This window comes from Hylobates moloch, unplaced genomic scaffold (genome assembly GCF_009828535.3).
Source record: "Hylobates moloch isolate HMO894 unplaced genomic scaffold, HMol_V3 SCAFFOLD_13, whole genome shotgun sequence".
Taxonomy (NCBI): domain Eukaryota; kingdom Metazoa; phylum Chordata; class Mammalia; order Primates; family Hylobatidae; genus Hylobates; species Hylobates moloch.
In genome coordinates, this window is record NW_026652288.1 from 87386638 (window position 1) to 87406807 (window position 20170).

A 20170-nucleotide genomic window follows, 5' to 3' on the forward strand; every position below is an offset into this window, starting at 1 on the left:
TTGAAGAATAAAAAAAGAAATAAGAGCTCGCTTTAACTATATTATGAAGAAAAGAGAGAATTGCAGATTTCCATGTTTGGCTCAATACATTTTTAAATAGAAATTTAGTTATGAATGATATTGAAGACCTGTATTTGAGAGTCTAAGTACATTCTTACGAAACCGGAGTACATTTTCACATGCAGTGAACTAGCAAACTGTAAGAACGAGTATACTGGAAGAACACATCCTTATATTAAATGGAGAGGAGTTTTTATAAAGATCTTGATTGTACATATATCTGGGAGACATATTTAATGTAAACTTTTCCATCAAGCCTAATCCATCAGCAAGCCCTGTTGTTTCTATCCTCAAGTCCACTGCCCTGTCTCTGTTTCCACTACAACCACTGAGTCTAGTTACTATCATCTTTGTGTTATATAGTAGCCTCCTAACATGTGGCCTGGCTTCCATGCCGCGTGTCTTCAATCAGTTCTCCAAAGGGCAGCATGAGAGATTGTTCCAAAACACAGATCGGATTAAACTCCTATCCCCTATCACAGCCCAGCCTACCTGATCTCATCTATGGCTCCTCCCTCCTTTCTTAACAATCCCCCAGCCTTCTTCACTTTTCAGGCCTTTAAGCTCTATTTCCTCTACCATCATTTGTCTCTCAAAACACGTTATATCCTTGCTCTCTTTCTTTCTTTCTTTCTTTTTTTTTTATTTGAGATGGAGCCTCGCTCTGTCGCCCAGGCTGGAGTGCAGTGGCGCGATCTCGGCTCACTGCAAGCTCCGCCTCCCAGGTTCACGCCATTCTCCTGCCTCAGCCTCCCGAGTAGCTGGGACTACAGGCGTGCACCACCACTCCTGGCTAATTTTTGTATTTTTGGTAGAGATGGGGTTTCACCATGTTGGCCAGGCTGGTCTCAAACTCCTGACCTCGGGTGATCCACCTGCCTCGGCCTCCCAAAGTGCTGGCATTACAGGCGTGAGCCACCGCGCCTGGCCATCCTTGCTCTCTTTCTATGTGATGGATGAGCTCCTTCTTGACTGTCAGATCTTAGTTTGGATGCCACTTCCTTGGAGAAGCCTTCCTTGATTATCCGGTGTGAAATAGGTCTCCAGCTATTCTCCACCCCATGCCACGTTTATTTCCTTGGTAACACTCAGCACACGTTGTGCTTGTTAAATGAACTTGCTTAGTCACTTGCTTGTGCGTCTCTCCATGTATACTCTAGCTCCTGGATGATGGGAGCATGCTGCCTTGGTAAGTATTATGGACTCAGTGCCTGGCACATGGTTGATGCTCAATAATTGCTTGTTGAATGAAGAATTAATTTACAACGCAGATAAATGAGGAAGCAGTTAAGTTTTTAAAATAAATGAGTCTCCAGAGGTTTTTTTAAAAAGATGACCATGCTTTGGGTCATTTAACACAATTAATTCACATAAATATAAGTCATATAAAAATTTTTATCTGCAATATAAGGTGAAGTACCTCTGAAATTATTTTGGGCTGAGTTGACTTCTTCTTTTCTTTTTTTTGAGATGGAGCTTCACTTTGTCACCCAGGTTAGAGTGCAGTGGTGCATTCTCAGTTCACTGCAACCTCTGCCTCCAGGGTTCAAGAGATTCTCTTGCCTCAGCCTCCCAAGTAGCTGGGATTACAGGTGTCCACCACTGTGCCTGGCTAATTTTTGTATTTTTAGCAGAGATGGGGTTTTGCCATGTTGGCCAGGCTGGTCTCAAACTCCTGACTTCAGGTGATCTGCCCACCTGGGCCTCCCAAAGTGCTGGGATTATAGGTGTGAGCCACCGTGCCCAGCCGAGTTGACTTTTGTTAGTTTGAGTTGCTAAGAAATACTTAGTATATACATTCTTACTACATTTTTTCTGATTTGAAAAGGAAAAAAAAGTTTGTTTTGTCTCTACCAAGCAAACTATACATTCCAAGCTCCCTGGAACTGATTTACACATAGGAAATACCTTTTTACTATTATAGACATGTTTATGAAAGTTTCTTGAGCACTGAAATTTTCCAAATAAAATGATATTTCTTATGATTTATATTACTTTATAGATCCTTTATCTTAATTTCTAATGATTTTTAATAGGTGGAATTTCTAATGACTATTCTTTTCTTAATGTAATATAAAAACATTATGTATGTACTTAAATGCAGTAGAGAAAATGCTACTTAAAACAACTCAAAATTATTTTGCAAATAAAAAGTTACTAGGCAATGAGAACAATATTCACCTACTGCATCTGTCAGTGTTTGTTGTATTTGAATTTCCTTGTACCATCTTGAAATTTCAGATCATACCTAATGCCTCTTTCTTCATAAGATTTCACAGCACAAATCAAAAATGTAGGTTGAAATGAAATAATAAAAAAATGATTTTGCTAGTTGTACTCTCTATTACTTGGACTTAAAAAAAAATACAGCTCCTGTATATGTTTAAATCCCCCACTTGGGGATTTGTTTGAAGTCAAATTCCCAGTCGAATCTTCGGATACACTGGCTCCTGTTGTGGGTTTTGAACTGGCACAGCTTCTGTGTGCATTACTTATGCCTTCCTTGGGGTCTGAACTGAAAGCCTTGTGGATTTAGAATGGATTAATGCTGGCATTTGGGGGATTACAGATGGAACATGAAGAAACTTTATTTCAAATAAGCACAATGCATGTATTTCATTTGTCTTCTTTTCTGTGGTTCATGAAGGTGAAAAGAAAAAATATTTTGCAATTCTTTTGAAATTAAATGATCGAAATTATGCGATCATGATTTTAAGGGTTTAGTTTTACGCATTTGCATTGTAGATTTCCCATAATCGACTAGGTTAATTTTAATTCATTTGGCTAAAGTGTTTTAATATGTTTCTTGCCCAAATCTTTTATCCACTGAAAGGCAGACAGAGTATCAGCTAATTTTGTTTCTTCATAGGTTTGGCTGAGCTATTCAAATGAGCTGAAGGCCTACTTATTTTATTAGCCTAAGTATTCACATCTGATTAATATTTGGACAGTGTTTTTAGCTAGTAGTGAGAAAAGGAGTTTTAAAAATTAGCCCTGTCATATTTTAGGGAGCAGTTTAAAATGTGAAGTAGAATAACCTCTAAACTGTCTTCATAAAGCAACTAGAAAATTAGCTGAGTTTAAAATATGTCACAAGATAATTAAGAAAGAACAGTTGAAATACATGCAGGAGATGTGGGTTTGTGGAAAAATACATAGCCACTGAAGTCAGAAGCTACATATTCAGATTCTGACCCCACCATAATTTCTAGCTGTTCAAATTTGGGCAAGTTATATAACTTCTGTGAGTTCCAGTTTTCTTAATTATAAAATGAGGGTAATCATACTGACCTCAAAGGCATATTACAATTAAATGAGATACATATGTGAAAGTGCCTAGCAAAGAGAATTGCAAGCTATAAAGAAAGGCATGAAATGGAAAGTATTATAAAAGGATGAAGAAACGAAGGGAGAGAGAACATTAACTTCAGAAGGCAGAGCTCTCGTGGTCAATTTCGTCCCTTTCCCCCCTCACTTTAAACTCCCCCAGAATGATTTAAACACCAGGCTTCTCCCAACTCTTTTTTTTTCTCCTGAGCCCTTTTCACTTGCAGTGGCATGTTTTTCTCCTGTCACTAGCTGTCTGCATTCTCTAAGATAACATCAGAGGGCCTTGCCACTTCTCTAGTTCTCAGGCTTGTTCTTACTCAGATCTGCAGAATAAGACCCTGGAGCAGCGAGGGGAACTAGAACTCCTTGGGGGCTTCAGGTAGCAAGGGACATGTCCACTTCCCAGACAGAGGCCTGTTTTCTTATTTTCTTTGTCTTCCTGTTTTTTACTTTAATTTTTTTTTTTTTAAATGCAGGCCGGAACAGTATGACCTACTTAACTCTTCACAAGCTGATGACTGTGTAGTAAGTAGGTAACTGAGAGGGTTTAGACCAGTACTGTCCAGCAGAAATACAATGCAAGCAACAAATGTGAACCACATGTGAACACCACTAGAAAATTTAAAATTTTCTGATAACCACGTGAAATTAAAAAGAGATAGGTGAAATTAATTTTAGTAATGTATTGTTTTTAACCCAATATATCTAAAATATTTACGCTTTCATTACATAATCAATATTAAAATTGTCTCATTATTAAAAATTATCAATGAGAGATTTTACATTTTTTTTTTTTTGCACATCTCAATTTGAACGAGCCACATTTCAAATGCTTGTTAGTGACGACTGTATTCTACAGTGCTGGTTTAGACAGATTTTCTCTCTTGTACTCTCTCTCAATGCTGTAGAAGAATTTTAGGAATAAGCTAAATCATCGAGACCAAATTCTTCATATCAGGAAAGTGAGACCTAGAGAGACCAAGGAAATTGTCCCACATGTTAGTGCCACAGCCAGACTCAGTTCTCCTGACTCTCAATACATTGCGTTTTTCCAATTAAACATCTAACTAAGTTATCTGATTTTTTTTTTTTTTTTTTGAGATGAAGTCTCACTCTTGTCCCCCAGGCTGGAGTGCAATGGCACAATCTCGGCTTACTGCAACCTCTGCCTCCCAGATTCAAGCAATTCTCCTGCCTCAGCCTCCCGAGTAGCTGGGATTACAGGCATGTGCCACCACGCCCAGCTAATTTTGTTATTTTTAGTAGAGATGAGGTTTCAACATGTTGGCCAGGTTGGCCTCGAACTCCTGACCTCAGGTGATCCACCCGCCTCAACCTCCCAAAGTGCTGGGATTACAGGTGTGAGCCACCATGCCCGGCCACTTAATCTGTTTTATGGAAACATACTGGAGCTCAGATAAGTGAAGTCATAGTGCATTGGGAGGAACTGAGAAATTTCCCAAGGAGTAAGATGACAAATTCCTGACAGGATTATTTCACAGTGTGGCCTCATTCATACCATAAGAAGCGATTCTTCTGAATTTTATGGAAAAAGAAACTAGAAGGCCTAGTTTGTTATTAAAAAAACTTCGTAAAAATCCTTTAATGTTTCATCCTCATTTTTATTTTATTTATTTTATTGAGACAGGGTGTGGCTCTGTCACCCAAGCTGGAGTTCAGTGGAACAATCTCAGCTCACTGCAACCTCCACCTCCCGGGCTCAAGTGATTCTCCAACCTCAGCCTCCCAAGTAGCTGGGACTACAGGTGCGTGCCACCACACCTGGCTAATTTTTGTATTTTTTGTAGATATGGGGTTTTGCCATGTTGCCCAGGCTGGTCTTGAACTCCTGAGCTCAAGCAATCTGCCCACCTCAGCCTCCCTAAGTGCTGGGATTACAGGCATCAGCCACTGCACCCGGCCCTCATATGGACTGTAGTGACTCTTTTAGTGCACAGCACTGTGCTTGGCTTATAGAATTTCTCAGTAAACATTTGTTAAATCAATTTAAGAACTCAGTAGAATAGAAAATTAAAACTAGAAGAAATACTGAAAGCCATTTAGTAAAGGTAATGATGGTAAAGTAGCCAATAATTCAACAGATTTTACTACTTTCCCCCTTTAATAGTTCAGAGGAGAGAAGTAACTTGCCTAAGGTCACATTGCTGCTAATTTTGAAGAATCCAGATCTCTCTCAACTGCTAGTGATTTTTTTAAAACCATGATTTCAACTACTCTGATTAAATGGAATTAATTCTATGGCTAAGCCATATCTTGTGAATGGAGGATGTTTGGAACCTCAAGATATGGCATCTAATTTGGAAATTTGGAAAGCATTTACTGAGACAGAAAGAATGGTCTATTTCTTGAAAGTGCTGTTAAAAAGCGACAGAAATGCAATTATTTTGGATTTGTTTTAGTGGTTCAGTATTTTTAGAATTTCCCCATAAACACCTCCCTTGAGGAGTATACAGCACTTGGCATGCTAAAGTAACTCAGGATGCTTTCAGCAAATGCAGTTGACAGCTTGACCAGACATCTGGATTTGTGTATGTCTGAAAAAGTCCAGATATTTCTCCAAATATTTTTGCTTTTCAGTCTTCAGTTGAACTAATACTTCCCCTTTTTCTTGAGCCTGAACACCTTCCTAGGGCTGAACCTAGACAACTGTGAAGATGGGGTTGCTTCTGTCCAAACACACTGCTAAAACTAGGCTGCTAACTGTTCAGCACGGACCCTGTGTTCCAGATGTATGAGGGTATGTTTGAAGAAGGTCTGTGGCAGCAAGGGCTGTGGAATGGCATATAGGCTGAAAAATCTGATGAAATCAGGACGCCAGATTACTTGGTCTAGTGCAGTGATATTGTTCTGAGAAGTGAGGTGGAAGAAAATATCCCCAGGATAAAAAAGAACAGGATGAAAAATACTGGTTTAAAAAAAAGATATGGATTTTTCCTTCCCAGACAGATTGTTAAATAGGCTTTTCTTGTTCAGTGGGGTCTGGTAATGAAAGTTGACAGGATATTAAGGTTATTTCAGGTTCTACTGTCTCCCAGGGTCACATAAGCCTTCTGTTATGCATGTTAATCCATCTCAGCATTCCTGCCAGGAGCTGCCTAAAGTAGGGCAATCGGTTTAGTATGCACCTTCCCCTTTACAGTTTAGTTGAGAGGCAAAACCTACCAATTAGCAGACTATGCATTGAAAATCAAGTGATGCCTTTCTATTCTAAAGACATAGCACCAAACTTTGTGATTAATAAGTGATGAACCTAACTGTCGTTTCCTCAAAAATGCAAACCGAAAAGAAGAAAGCAATACCTCCCTCCTCTCTCCATCTCTTTTTTGACATAGGCATGCCTGTGCCTGCACACGTGTACATTTATATATCTATAAAAACTATATGGTGAATTTAGCATCATAGACTGGAAATACTGGTTGGCTCCTGCAAAGCCCAGCTCGTGTTCTGACTTTCTCCCTGTTTAGACATACAGCTTCCTCATTTACAAACTTCCCACCAACTACCCCATTAGTTATAAAAAGGGAACAATATCACAAAGAAAACACTGGAGATGTAATCACATCTTGGTGAAGAGGAAATGTGGAAGTTTGATTCTAGCACTAATCCATTAATAACTGGGGTGTGTCCCCACCGACGAACACTATTCTAGATGATTCCTTGAAGAATATTATAAATTTCTTGTGGTTATAAAATAACCAGAACAACCTATTCTAGTTGTTATTATTTCAACTTTCATCTGCTTATTTTCTGCACAACTGATGACAGTAGTGGCAAGAAGTAAAGACTTTGGAATTAAACTGATTGGATTAGAAACCCAGCTTTGTCATTTACTACATGTGTGACCAAAGCAAGTTGTTTAAGCTCTCCAAACCTCAGTTTCATCATAAGTAAAATGGCAATAATTGTACCTATATCTCAGGATTCTTATAAAGATTAAGTGAGATAGTACACAGTGCTTGGCTCCACAATTGGTAATTCACTGGTAGTCACTGTGCTAACAATGAAGATAAACAAAAATTCAAGATTTGTTCTACTGAACTGTTACTACCTTTTATCTGCCTCTTGAAGCTTAGTGACTTTGTACTAGAGCAAGGATGTTATATGCCCAAACCTAAGTGGTCAGTACTGAAGGAAAAAATATCTCTTTCTACCCACATTTATCTATGAGCAAAGCTATAAAAGTGGGCTCTATTCTCTTTTCTTTTGATAAAAGCAAAATGTATTCACTCTAAGTGGCTATTAGAGGGCCAATCTCTGTACAGCCTATTCTATATAATAGGTACTCAAAACTCATTCACTCTGACATGGCTTAATATTTTCTGTGCAGTGACTAGTGGTGGTGTAGGCTCCTAATAAAACATTATATCAACTCTCAAACCTCTGAATTTTTGAAGCAGATGTTTTCCTAACATCCTGTAAATACTCCAATCATCTGAGACTGCTGGGATTTCACCTTTGTACCATTTTTAGAAATATGCCCATTGAGTAATGGGCCTGTCTAATCTGTTTGACGTTTATTGGTGCTCAAAGTGTAGCAAGGTTGGGAGATGTAGCAGAGCACATTCTAAATAAATCAACGGAAGCAAGCAAACTAAATCACAGGCGGAAATTACAGTGTCCAAATCATTTATACACTGGTGATTACCATTTCACCTGGGTCCAACTGATGTCCCACTAGAGTTTCCAAAGCTCTAGGAATCATTCATCAATCCAACGAAACCTGCTCATCCACGGTTCCACATTGAAACTGGCCAACATGGTAAGAATTACAATAGTCCAGGACAGGAAGATTAATTAGTCACAAGAAGGAACATGTGGAGAAGAAAATGTACTGGGTGAGAGAGGTTCTAGTATCATTCCTGGTATTAGTTAGCAATGCGATCTTGGGGTAGTCACTTTCTATGTCTGCCTCAGCTGCTTAACAAGAAAATGTATATCTATGTGTGTGTTGTTCGTGTGTGTATGTGAGAGGGAGATACGATTGTGATTTTATAGTTTGAAGAGATCAGAACCTCTATTTCAAATGATATTTAACTCAAAATCCAATATGTAAAACTGATTAAAGCAGAATTGATACGTTTGGAGAAGGGGACCCAGAGCAGACTGGACTTTCACTCATATATTGTGGGAGTTCTAAATAGTCTTTTATAAACACTCAGAGTTCTCTGTACTCTGTGCAAAAACCTTCGGATTAGATGTTCTGTAAGGTCTCACCGACTCAAGTTTCATTTGAGTCTAGGAGAAGTTCCCCCTCAAGATAAAACATTGGACGTATGCAAATAATTTATTTTTAATTAATTAATTAGCAAACTATGAAATAATTTATTAAAGTAGTTTGGTTTCAAGTCTCATGAGTCAGTGGGGTTTTTTTTTTTTTTTTTTTTAATAGGGTCTTACTCTGTCACCCAGGTTGGAGTGAAGTGGTGCAATCATAGCTCACTGCAACCTCAAACTCCTAGGTTCAAGCAATCCTTCTACCGCAGCCTCCTGAGTAGCTGGAACTACAGGCAAGTGCCACCACATCTGGCTAATTTTTTTATTTTTTATTTTTATTAAAGATGAGGTCTTGCCCAGGCTGGTTTCAAACTCCTAGGCTCTAATGATCCTCCTGCCTCAGCCTCCCAAAGGGCTGAGATTACAGGTGTGAGCCACTGTGCCTGGCCAAGTTAGTGGTTTAATGTCGTCTTCTTCTTCTTCTTCTTTTTCTCTAATTTTAAAGTCTGAATTAATACAAATGCCTTTTTGTTTCTACCACCTTTTTTATTCTTGTAACAATTGGCCAAATTGCATTATTCATTTTAAACTGTAAGTGCCAGTTTCTATAGGGATGGAGAAAATCCCAAGAGACCACTGCTCGACAGTGTCACCAACAATGTGAATAAGTTGTTGATGTATAAGATCATGGATTTATTTTGAACCTGCCAGGGATTTGAAGAAATTAAAGAAATCTAAATAAATTAAATCCCAGGAAAGACAAGTTCTCCCTAGTAGAGAGAGGCCCATAGATGCCTCATTCCTGGTGGAGGAGGGGGAGGTAGAATGAATCTGACGCATATTGGGGTAAGAAAAAAAGCAGGCAAACTTTCCAGGCACAGAAATCTGGTGATGGGACTGAAAAGAAAATCAAATCCTTTGCCGGGCGCGGTGGCTCAAGCCTGTAATCCCAGCACTTTGGGAGGCCGAGACGGGCGGATCACGGGGTCAGGAGATCGAGACCATCCTGGCTAACATGGTGAAACCCCGTCTCTACTAAAAATACAAAAAAAAAGCCGGGCGTGGTGGCGGGCGCCTGTAGTCCCAGCTACTTTGGAGGCTGAGGCAGGAGAATGGCGTGAACCCGGGAGGCGGAGCTTGCAGTGAGCCGAGATCTCGCCACTGCACTCCAGCCTGGGCGACAGAGCGAGATCTCAAAAAAAAATAAAAATAAAATCAAATCCTCGAGTAACTTAAAATTAGAAGCTGAACTCTAAAACATAAAGAGATCTCCAGAGTCTCACAGGTCTCAGATCTCAAGCCTTGCTGAGAGGAAAGTGCCCATTCAGCCCTCAAAACATATGAAGCCAGTGGTGAACTGAATATAACTGTAATGAGGACAAGACTCAGTTCAACTAAAAGTTTAGATTGAACTAGCATGTAATATTACTGGCCTGACAGAAGAAGGGAGATATCCTTTCAGGGGGACAGGATAGATAAATATGGTTTATTTTTGTTTCTACTATTCCTTTTTTTTGATATGGAGTTTTGCTCTGTTGCCCAGGCTGAAGTGCAGTGATGCCATCTCGACTCACTGCAACCTCCGCCTCCCGGGTTCAAGTGATTCTCCTGCCTCAGCCTCCCGAGTAGCTGGGACTACAGGCATGTGCCACCATGCCCAGCTAATTTTTGTATTATTAGTAGAGACAGGGTTTCACCATGTTGGCCAGGCTGGTCTCAAACTCCTGACCTTGTGATCTGCCCACCTTGGCCTCCCAAAGTGCTGGGATTACAGGCGCAAGCCACCGTGCCTGGCCTCAACTATTCTTTCACATATAATGTTTAGTTCAATAAAAAATTGCAAGACATGTGAAGAAACTGGAAAATGTTAAGCATAATCAAGAGGAAAAAATGCAGTAGAAGCAGATCAACACATCCCAGATGTTACAACTTTCAAAAAATGAACGTTAACACTACCATGTAAATATACTAAAGTATTAATGGGAAAGGTGGAAAGTATTAATGGAACAGGTAGGGGATGTTAGCAGATAAATGGAAACTCTAAAAAGAAACAAATGAAAATATTATAAATAAAAAATGAATATAGTATTTAATTACTGCTTTGTTTTTTTTTAAGTAGTTGTTCCTGAGGATACAGTATACACGTATATTCTATCCCAGTCCATCTTCAAATAATGTGAAAGTATTTCACAATGCAAAAACTTTACAACAGTGCAATCCATTAATACTCCTTTTACTCTTTGTGCTCACGTTATCATATGAGGGGTCTTCCAAAAGTTCATGGAAAATGTATGTTAGGAAAAAAATATGCATACATTTTAAAAATCTCTGCATCAAAATAAACTTTTGCTCACTTTTTATAACATGTCTGAACAGAATCTAGTTTGTTGTACTAAGAATGATAAGACATCAGTTAGAAAAGAGCCCCTATCAGAGCAACATGAATTATGCTAAAATTGAAGCAAGACCAAACATCATATTTATGGTAAAGCTTGGGTAGAAGAATGGTGAAATCATTAATCCTTTATAAAAGGTTTATGGGGACAATGCCCCAAAGAAATCATCAATTTACAAATGGATAACTTATTTAAAGAAGGGACAAGATGATACTGAAGATAAACCCCGAAGCTGCGGACCTTTCATATCAATTTCCAAGGAAAAAATTAATCTTGTTTGTGCCTAACTGAGGAAGACCAATGATTAACAGAAGAAACGATAGCTAACATCATAGACATCTCAATTGGTTCAGCTTACACAATCCTGACTGAAAAATTAGACTTGAGCAAACTTCCAACTCGATGGGTCGGTCGCAAAGCCATTGCATTCAGATCAGCTGAAGAAAACAGCAGAGCTGTCAATGGAAATTGTAAAGAAGTGAGATCCAAATCCTGAAGCATTTCTTCAAAGCATTCTAACAGGAGATGGAACCTAGCTTTACCAGTGTGATTTTGAAGATAAAGCGCAGTCCAAGCAATGGCTACCAAGAGGTGGAAGTGGTCAGTCAAAACAAAAGCAGACTAGTCAACAGCAAAAGTCATAACAACAGTTTTTTGGGGATGCTGAAGACATTTTGCTTGTTGACTTTCTGGAGGGCCAATGAATAATAACATCTGATTATTATGAAAGTGTTTTGAGAAGTCAGCCAGAGCTTTAGCAGAAAAATGATCAGGAAAGCTGGCACAGATGGTCCACCACCACGATGTTCTTGCTCATTCCTCTCATCAAACAAGGATAATTTTGCAAAAGTTTCAGTGGGAAATCATTAGGCATTCACATTACAGCCCTTATTTGGCTTCTTCTGAGTTCTTTTTGTTTCCTAATCTTAAAAAATCTTTAAAGATCATCCATTTTTTTGGTCAGTTAATGAGGTAAAAAGACTGCATTGGTATGATTAAATTGCCAGGGCCCTCAGATCTTTTTTTTTTTTTTTTTGAGACGGAGTCTCGCTCTGTCACCCAGGCTGGAGTGCAGTGGTGCAATCTCGGCTCACTGCAAACTCTGCTGCCCAGGTTCGTGCCATTCTCCTGCCTCAGCCTCCCGAGTAGCTGGGACTACAGGCACCCGCCACCTTGCCCGGCTAATTTTTTTGTATTTTTAGTAGAGACGGGTTTCACCGTGTTAGCCAGGATGGTCTCGATCTCCTGACCTCGTGATCCACCTGTCTTGGCCTCCCAAAGTGCTGGGATTACCGGCGTGAGCCACCGCTCCTGGCCCACCTTCAGATCTTTAATGGCTGGTATCACCACTTACAAAAAGTGCCTTGAACTTGATGAAGCTTACATTGAAAAATAAAGTTTATATTTTTTATTTTTATCTTTTAATTCCATTTTCCCACAAACGTTTTGAAAGCCCTCCCCCCTCCCATAAATTTCACTTGTAAATATGTTAAAACTCTAAAATAAATCGTCGCTATTTTGTTTTAAATAGTTAGCAGTTCAATTTGGGTCTTTAAAATTTTTTTTCTTTTTTCTTTTTTTAATTTTACTTTAAGGTCCAGGATGCATGTGCAGAATGTGCCAGTTTGTTACATAGGTTTACGTGTGCCATGGTGGTTTGCCGCACCTACTGACCCATCCTTTAAGTTCCCTCCCCTCACCCCCTATCACCCCTCCAATAGGCCCTTGTGTGTGTTGTTCCCCTCCCTGTGTCCATGTGTTCTCATTGTTCAAGTCCCATTTATGAGTGAGAACATGCGGTGTTTGGTTTTCTGTTCCTGTGTTAATTTGCTGAGGATGATGGCTTCCACCTTCATCCATGTCCCTGCAAAGGACATAATCTTATTCCTTTTTATGGCTGCATAGTATTCCATGGTGTATATGTACGATATTTTCTTTATCCAGTCTATCATTGATGGGCATTTGGGTTGGTTCCATCATATTGCTATTGTAAAGTGTGCTGCAATAAGCATACATGTTCATGTATCTTTATAGTAGAATGACTTATATTCTTTTGGGTATATATCCAGTTATGAGACTGCTGGGTCAAATGGTATTTCTGGTTCTAGATCCCTGAGGAATTGCCATACTGTCTTCCACAATGGTTGAACTAACTTACATTCCCACTAACAGTGTGAAAGCATTCCTATTTCTCCACAGCCTCGCCAGCATCTATTGTTTCCTGACTTTTTAATAATCACCATTCTGACTGGTGTGAGATGGTATCTCATTGTGGTTTTGATTTGCATGAAAATATTTTTCTTGTCTTTATTCAACATGTTCAGTCTTTCCTTAAGCACCAACACATGGAATGCAGTCATAACTGTTTTAATGTTCTTGTCTATTAATTTATCATCTATGTTATTTCTTGGTTAATTTTAATTGACTGGCCTCCTCTCACCCACACACACATGTTATAGATTGTATTATCCTTTTTTGCATGTTGTGTAACTTTTGATTAGATGCCAGACATTGTGAATTTTATTAATACATTGTTGGGTACTCGATAGTTTTGTTTTTATATAGATATTCTTGAGCTGGAACATATTTAAGTTACTTGGAAACAATTTGACCCTTTTGGCTGTTACTTTAAAAGCAAGCTTTATTAGGTGGGACCAGAGCAGCATTTAGTCTATGGCTAACTTTTTTCCCACTACATAGACACTTCTTAGTACTTTAGGCATTTCTTAATACTTTAGGCACTTCCTAGTACCTTAGCCTAGGAGTCAGCAAACTTTTTCTGTAAAAGGTAGATAGCAAATAATTTAGGCTTTGTGGGCCATCTGGTTTCAGTTCCAACTACTCAATTCTTGTTATAGCCTGAAAGCAGCCATAGAAGATACATAAATAAATGGGTGTGGCTGTGTTCCAATAAAACTGTATTTACAAAAATAGGTGGCAGACTGGATTTGGCCTATGGGTCATAGTTTGCCCACTCTTGATCTAATCTATAAACCATGATTTATGAGGTTGTCTACTCTGGCTGTGAAGAACATACACTATTACTGGCTCTGGGTAAGTTCTGGGCACTGATCCCTCAAATCCTTTTGGGTAATTTTCTCATTCTCATTTGCTCATCAGTACTTAGCTGAATACTTGAGGGAGACTCTGCAAATCTTGAAAGTTTTCTGTCTGGCTTCTCTGGACTCTCATCTCCATTTCCTCAACTCAGATAGTCTGGCTGCTCTGCCTGGGTTCCCTTTCCCTGCAGCACAGCCTGGAATCTTTCTCCAGGAAGTAAGTTGGGGCATTTGCAGGACTCATCTCCTCTGTTCCACGTGTCTCAGGAATCACGATCCTTCTTTGCACAATGTCAAATATCTTGAGAGCTGGTTTTTCCAGCTTTTTATTTGTTTCAGGTGGGAAGATAAAATGGCTCTGTGTTATTTTATCTTTGCTGGAATGCACAGTGTTGATATAATATATTGTGTTGTAGACATAAAGCTACTTCATGCATGCTATTTTTCCCTAGAATGCATAAAGAGGACTCCCTTCTGTAAGCAAAACTAGTTAGCATCAGCATACAACAGATGAATGTAGACATCTGCAAAAATAACTCTGTCTTAGAGGACTGTTAGTAAATAAGTTATTGAAGAAGGCTTAGGGAATGTGCAGGTCCAATTAAGATTACCATAGTATATCTTCAGAAATTATAGGTAACTAAAGAAATTGCAGTATGATCAATGGAGACGTAACTTGTCTATCTGAAGTAATTTTGAATCATATTTCTTTTTTTTTTTTTTTTTTTTTTTTTGAGACGGAGTCTCGCTCTGTCGCCCAGGCTGGAGTGCAGTGGCGCAATCTCGGCTCACTGCAAGCTCCGCCTCCCGGGTTCACGCCATTCTCCTGCCTCAGCCTCTCCGAGTAGCTGGGACTACAGGCGCCCGCCACCACGCCCGGCTAATTTTTTGTATTTTTTAGTAGAGACGGGGTTTCACCGTGGTCTCGATCTCCTGACCTCGTGATCCGCCCGCCTCGGCCTCCCAAAGTGCTGGGATTACAAGCGTGAGCCACCGCGCCCGGCCTGAATCATATTTCTTTATCTATGATGCCTGCCTTCTACCCTAGATTTTTAAGCTCCTTCATGATGAAGGCATAACTCTTTATTGTCTTTGTTTTAAAATCAGCTTCTAGCATGGGACATAGGGATGTTTTAAATGCTCTCCTAGATGATTCTAATATACCTACATGTTGATATAATACTAGTTGAAGAGATACTTATTATTAGAGACACTGCAAACTGTAAAAATACATTTTTTTCATTCAGCAATTATTTATGAAAGCTTTCTATGTACCAAGCACTAAACAGGTAACCAAAAAGTATGGAATAAATATAATATACAGCCACTTTTCTCAGAATGCTTACTATCTAGTCAAGGAAACAAACATACCTAAAACAACTGGGAACAAACACAAGTTGTGTATACTTAGCTCCTGAATGGAGTGGAGTAATTATATAAACATTCAGTGAAGTGGAATCAGTTCAGGCCTGCTTGAGTAGACAAGGCAGATTTTCTCAGAATTATTTTTTTTCTTTTTTCAAATATAATATTCTGAATGTTTAAGAATATTCTTACTTGCTAGATCCAGGTCTCTTTGTCCTCATTTTTGAGATGAATTAGTGGAGAATATGAAAACTAGTTTATTCAGAACACTTGGTGTTAAATATTTCTAACAGTGTTTCAATAATAAATTTACCATTCTCGTCAATGTCTGGAAATTCTCTTCTTGGTAATTAATTTTTTTTCAGCCAAAAGAGCATATCTGATAGCATTATTATTATTTTACTAAATATGAAAATATGAGGGATACCTTACATTTAAAACTAATTGCTTAAAGTGTTTTTTTGAGACTTGTAACTTTTTAATATGCTTTTAAGAGCTTTTTGCTCTCTATCTATCTATCTATCTGTCTATTTATCTATCTACCTATCTATCCATCTATCTATCTGTCAGAAAACCAATCAATCATTTTGCTTGGGGTAGGAACAGTTAAAGACCAAATAGCGTTCCAAATCAGAAATGTAAGCCAATCTCTCTTCCTGCCCCTATTATCCACTTCCTTCCTGAAATGTCATTTGTAAGGCCTGTACACTTGCTCAACGGCCCTTGCCTTCTCTGGCAACTGTAGCTGGAGGCCTTTTAAAATAGAAGCAGGGCGCAGCACATCTTGTCCAAGGAACAGCAGTGTCTGCACTTAGTGCTTGATGCCCCAAGCAGCTGTCTGAGCTGCTTGCCCCCAAATCGCCTTTGGATAGAAGTAAACAAAAGTGGATATCCAATGGAGCATATTTAAAACTGACCTCTGAGGCTGTCTATTTTAAGCAGATTGTAATTTTGCAAAAGGCATGGCCCTATTCCAAATGTTTATTTAGTGTTGAACAGTCTCCAATTGGCTGGTTGCTCCACTTTTTTGATGGTGTTAAAGACATTAAGAAAGATGCCAATAATAGATGCTGGATTTGCACTCAACCAGGGGCCCAGCAATTCATTTTGTTGAGTGCCAGATGAAACATTCACTTCAGGGAGAGATAGGCAAGTAAATCTGGTGATATGGAAACTGGTTTTTGTGGCAACCACTATTACCTCCACCCCTCACAGCCCAACAGGAAACTCGTTTTGTGAAGATCTTTCCTATGGCCTTCTAAGTTCCTGCCAACATAATTCTTTTTCATAGAATACATACTATGTGCAAAGCACTTGGCTAAATTTTAGCATATAGTCTCCTTGTGTCCTTGGTAACAACTGTAAGAAGCAGATAATATTCCTCTCAATTTAGAGATGAGGAAACTGCAGTGCAGAGGCCTCCAACTATAAGGTTGAAATGAAGATATGACCCAAGGTCTCTTGGGTTCCAGAAGTTGCTTTCATTTGATTTCATGAAATATCCATATGAATAGAATTCCCCTTCCTCCATGTATGTGTTTGTGACGCAGTAATTCTTTTTCTATCTACTTATCCCTGATAGGAATTTTGGCACCAGGATGTGACAAAATGAGTAGCTGGGGTTGAATCTTGTATTTTGTTTAAAGTAAATGGTAGCAATTTATTGTGCAAAAGAAAGAGCCCTTCTGAAGAATGTACATGTGAATATATTTCCCTATGTGTATTTAGAACAAAACAAAAACTCATCAACAACAACAACAACGACACCCCCAAAAAACCAAACCCTGGCATTGCATATCATTTCGCCTTAATTCACTTGCCTTTGTGCTCCAAATGTCAATTTGCTTCTAGAAAAAACTTCACCAAATAGAACCTTGGATTGAAAGAGCCATGGGTTAAATTACTGGCACAGTTGACTATGAAAATTAGTCCCTGTGTGGAGAAGGAAGATTTCTCCAGCCTTGCCCTTTAACCCAGTTTTGTCTGACTTCCTCTCCTCTTCCCTTTTTATCTAAGGTGATTGGGTCTCTTTCCCTGAGAGAAGTGAATAGTCAATTTTGACACAGCTCCCTGGCCCTTCTGTCCCTAATATCTAGAGTTACCTCCAAAGGCAAATTATTGTAAATGAAAATACCAAGTGTTCCTGTACTTACAAGTCACATCCTTCTCTCCGTAGTCATCTTGGAATTACTTTCACAGCCACAAAGTTCTGCCTCAGTGCAAATCTTTTCCTCTCAGCAGCACTTTTAGTAACTTGAGGAATTGCTGAAGGTAGAGAGACATTTTAGGAGATCTAGATTCTAATTAACTTTTCCTCTAATTAACTCTGTCTCCATTCCTTTGTGAATGTAATGGAGACTCTTGAAGATAAAGAGACATGCGGAGGATGGCAGCAGCCGAAGTCCAACTAGCTCACAGACTCCTCTTTTCCAGGACTGTAAAGGAAAAATCATCTTAGGAATATGGGCCGTGTGAGGGAGAAGGTGAGAAGTGATTTTTTGAAAAGGTAAACTGGGAGTTATCTTTTTCCACAGCACCAAATAATTCCTTTGTAAACCAGTGAATACCTTTTCTCAGTATCTCCATGTGCCTTCTTTTCTTTGGCATTAATGGTTCACCATGGGATAGATGATGATTAAGCTTTCAAGTGCTGAAAATCATCTCTTCCCATTTCCCTCCTCTCCTTCATTCTGGCTTTTGTTCAATAAGATTTGTCTTCTCTGTATCTCTGGAATATACTTTCCTGGTCCTAGGCTGTTGTTCATAATGTTTGCATTGTCTAGGAATGCTCAGTTTCTCAGTTCTTTCCTCCTTACCTACTGAAATCCTCCCTACCCTATGATAGGGATATGCCTCCTCCAGGAAGGTGCTTCAGAAACAGTAGCCCCCCAGTCAATAGTCACTGATGAATTTTCTTGGTTATTCTTGCCATAGTGAATGGTTACTACTTTTGCAAAACAGATGGAGCTTCCATTTAATTTCAGTCTTATCCAACTCTTATTCCAATTTTTTCTCCTAGTATATGGGTGTTACCACTTGAGTGTGATGTTTCTAGTCAAGGGACCTCTTTACTCTTCACAATTTTTCTGCATGACTACTTAACGCTATTCTCTACACTCCAGTGAGACTTCATATTTAGAGACCTCAATGCCTTTCCCTTCGAAATCCTCTGTAGGACATATTTTCTCATTTTTCTCTTACTCTCTATTTCCACGGTTTCAATTTTAGCACATAGCCCAGTTCCTTTTACCATGGAGTTCTCTTTCCAAAGTTTCCTCCCATTCCTTCTGCAAAAATCACCTTCAAGTGTTCTCTTCCTCAAAGTCAGTTTTCTTCCCAAGAGTCAAGCACGCATCTAACTTACCATGGTTGAGTGTGCTTCTGAAACATTGCCTCTCCCTCTTTCTCACCTGCAAATTCTCTCTTCAAACAGCTAGTTAGTTAATGGCCCTGTCCGTGGCTTGGCCTCCTAAAAGCTACTGATTTCTCTTGCAAATGCACAGGCCAAATGCTCCCAGTGGTCTGTCCCCTCCTGCAGAGCTCATACTAATGGAATTAGGATTGATGGCCATCCTCAGAGGAACCATATAAGAGCTCAGAGCCTGGGGCAAAACTTAAGTTCAGCTGTGTCTCAGTTTCATTGCCATGCAGCTGCTCCCCTTCAGCTGCTGTGAGTCCCAGGGCACAACCTGCCAAGACCACTGGCCATCCAGTTTCTCAATGACTTGATGAGATCATTTTTGGTCCTAAATCGTCCTTTTGTTTTATGAAGCTTCTTTGAGCTGCTCATTTACATCTCGTTAGTTCTTCTTTCTCCCTGACCACTGAGGCCTTGAACTCTTGAGCTCTTGTTGCCTGACCTCTCATCTGGAATGCTGCCCCCTCTTTCTCAGACTGCTACAAAGTCTCTCTGCCTAGTCTGTCTTTCCCTTTCTGAGGATATGTTTGCTCTTGCCTTGACTACCCACTTAGTCCTTCAGGCCCAGCCTGACTCTCGGGTCCTCTGGTTTCCATTTTCAGTGCAGATCCTCATCCCACGTCAATTTAATGACTACATATTGAGGGCTTATTTTATATAAAGCTTTGTGTAACTTGTATTAATGAAATAAAAATGAGCAATATGACTACCCTCTCACAACGGGCTTGCAATCTAAGGCCAATTGATTTGTAAAAGGCAGACTGATTAAGTTTTCTAAGTGGGATTCAGAAAGGAGAAAGATCAAAGTTCTCTCTCTCTGTGTGTGTGTGTGTGTGTGTGTGTGTGTGTGTGTGTGTGTATGTGTGTGTATGTGTGTGTATTAGGGTACAGGGTGGTGATGATCAGTAAAGTTTATTTGGAAGAGATGGCACATGGGACTGATTTGAAGATGAATCAGGTCATAACCAAGGTGGTACATATTTGGAAGAAAGATAAAGTTAGATTTGGCCTGATTAGTAGCAGTGTTTCTCAACAGGGTGTTGTGACTGTCTTGTTCCTGGGTTGCTAAATGTCCCACTCAGTAAATGACAGTTGTGATATCTAGTCACTGAGGCAAACACAACTCTGACAGATTCCAAATGCCCCCATTAAAGAAGAAGTTATTTAATGATACTTGTTAAAGCACAATGAGAAAGGCTTTATTTGTACCATTGAAATAGATAAAAAGACGACCATGGGCTGGGCGCGGTGGCTCATGCTTGTAATCCCAGCACTTTGGGTGGCCAAGGCAGGCAGATCACCTGAGG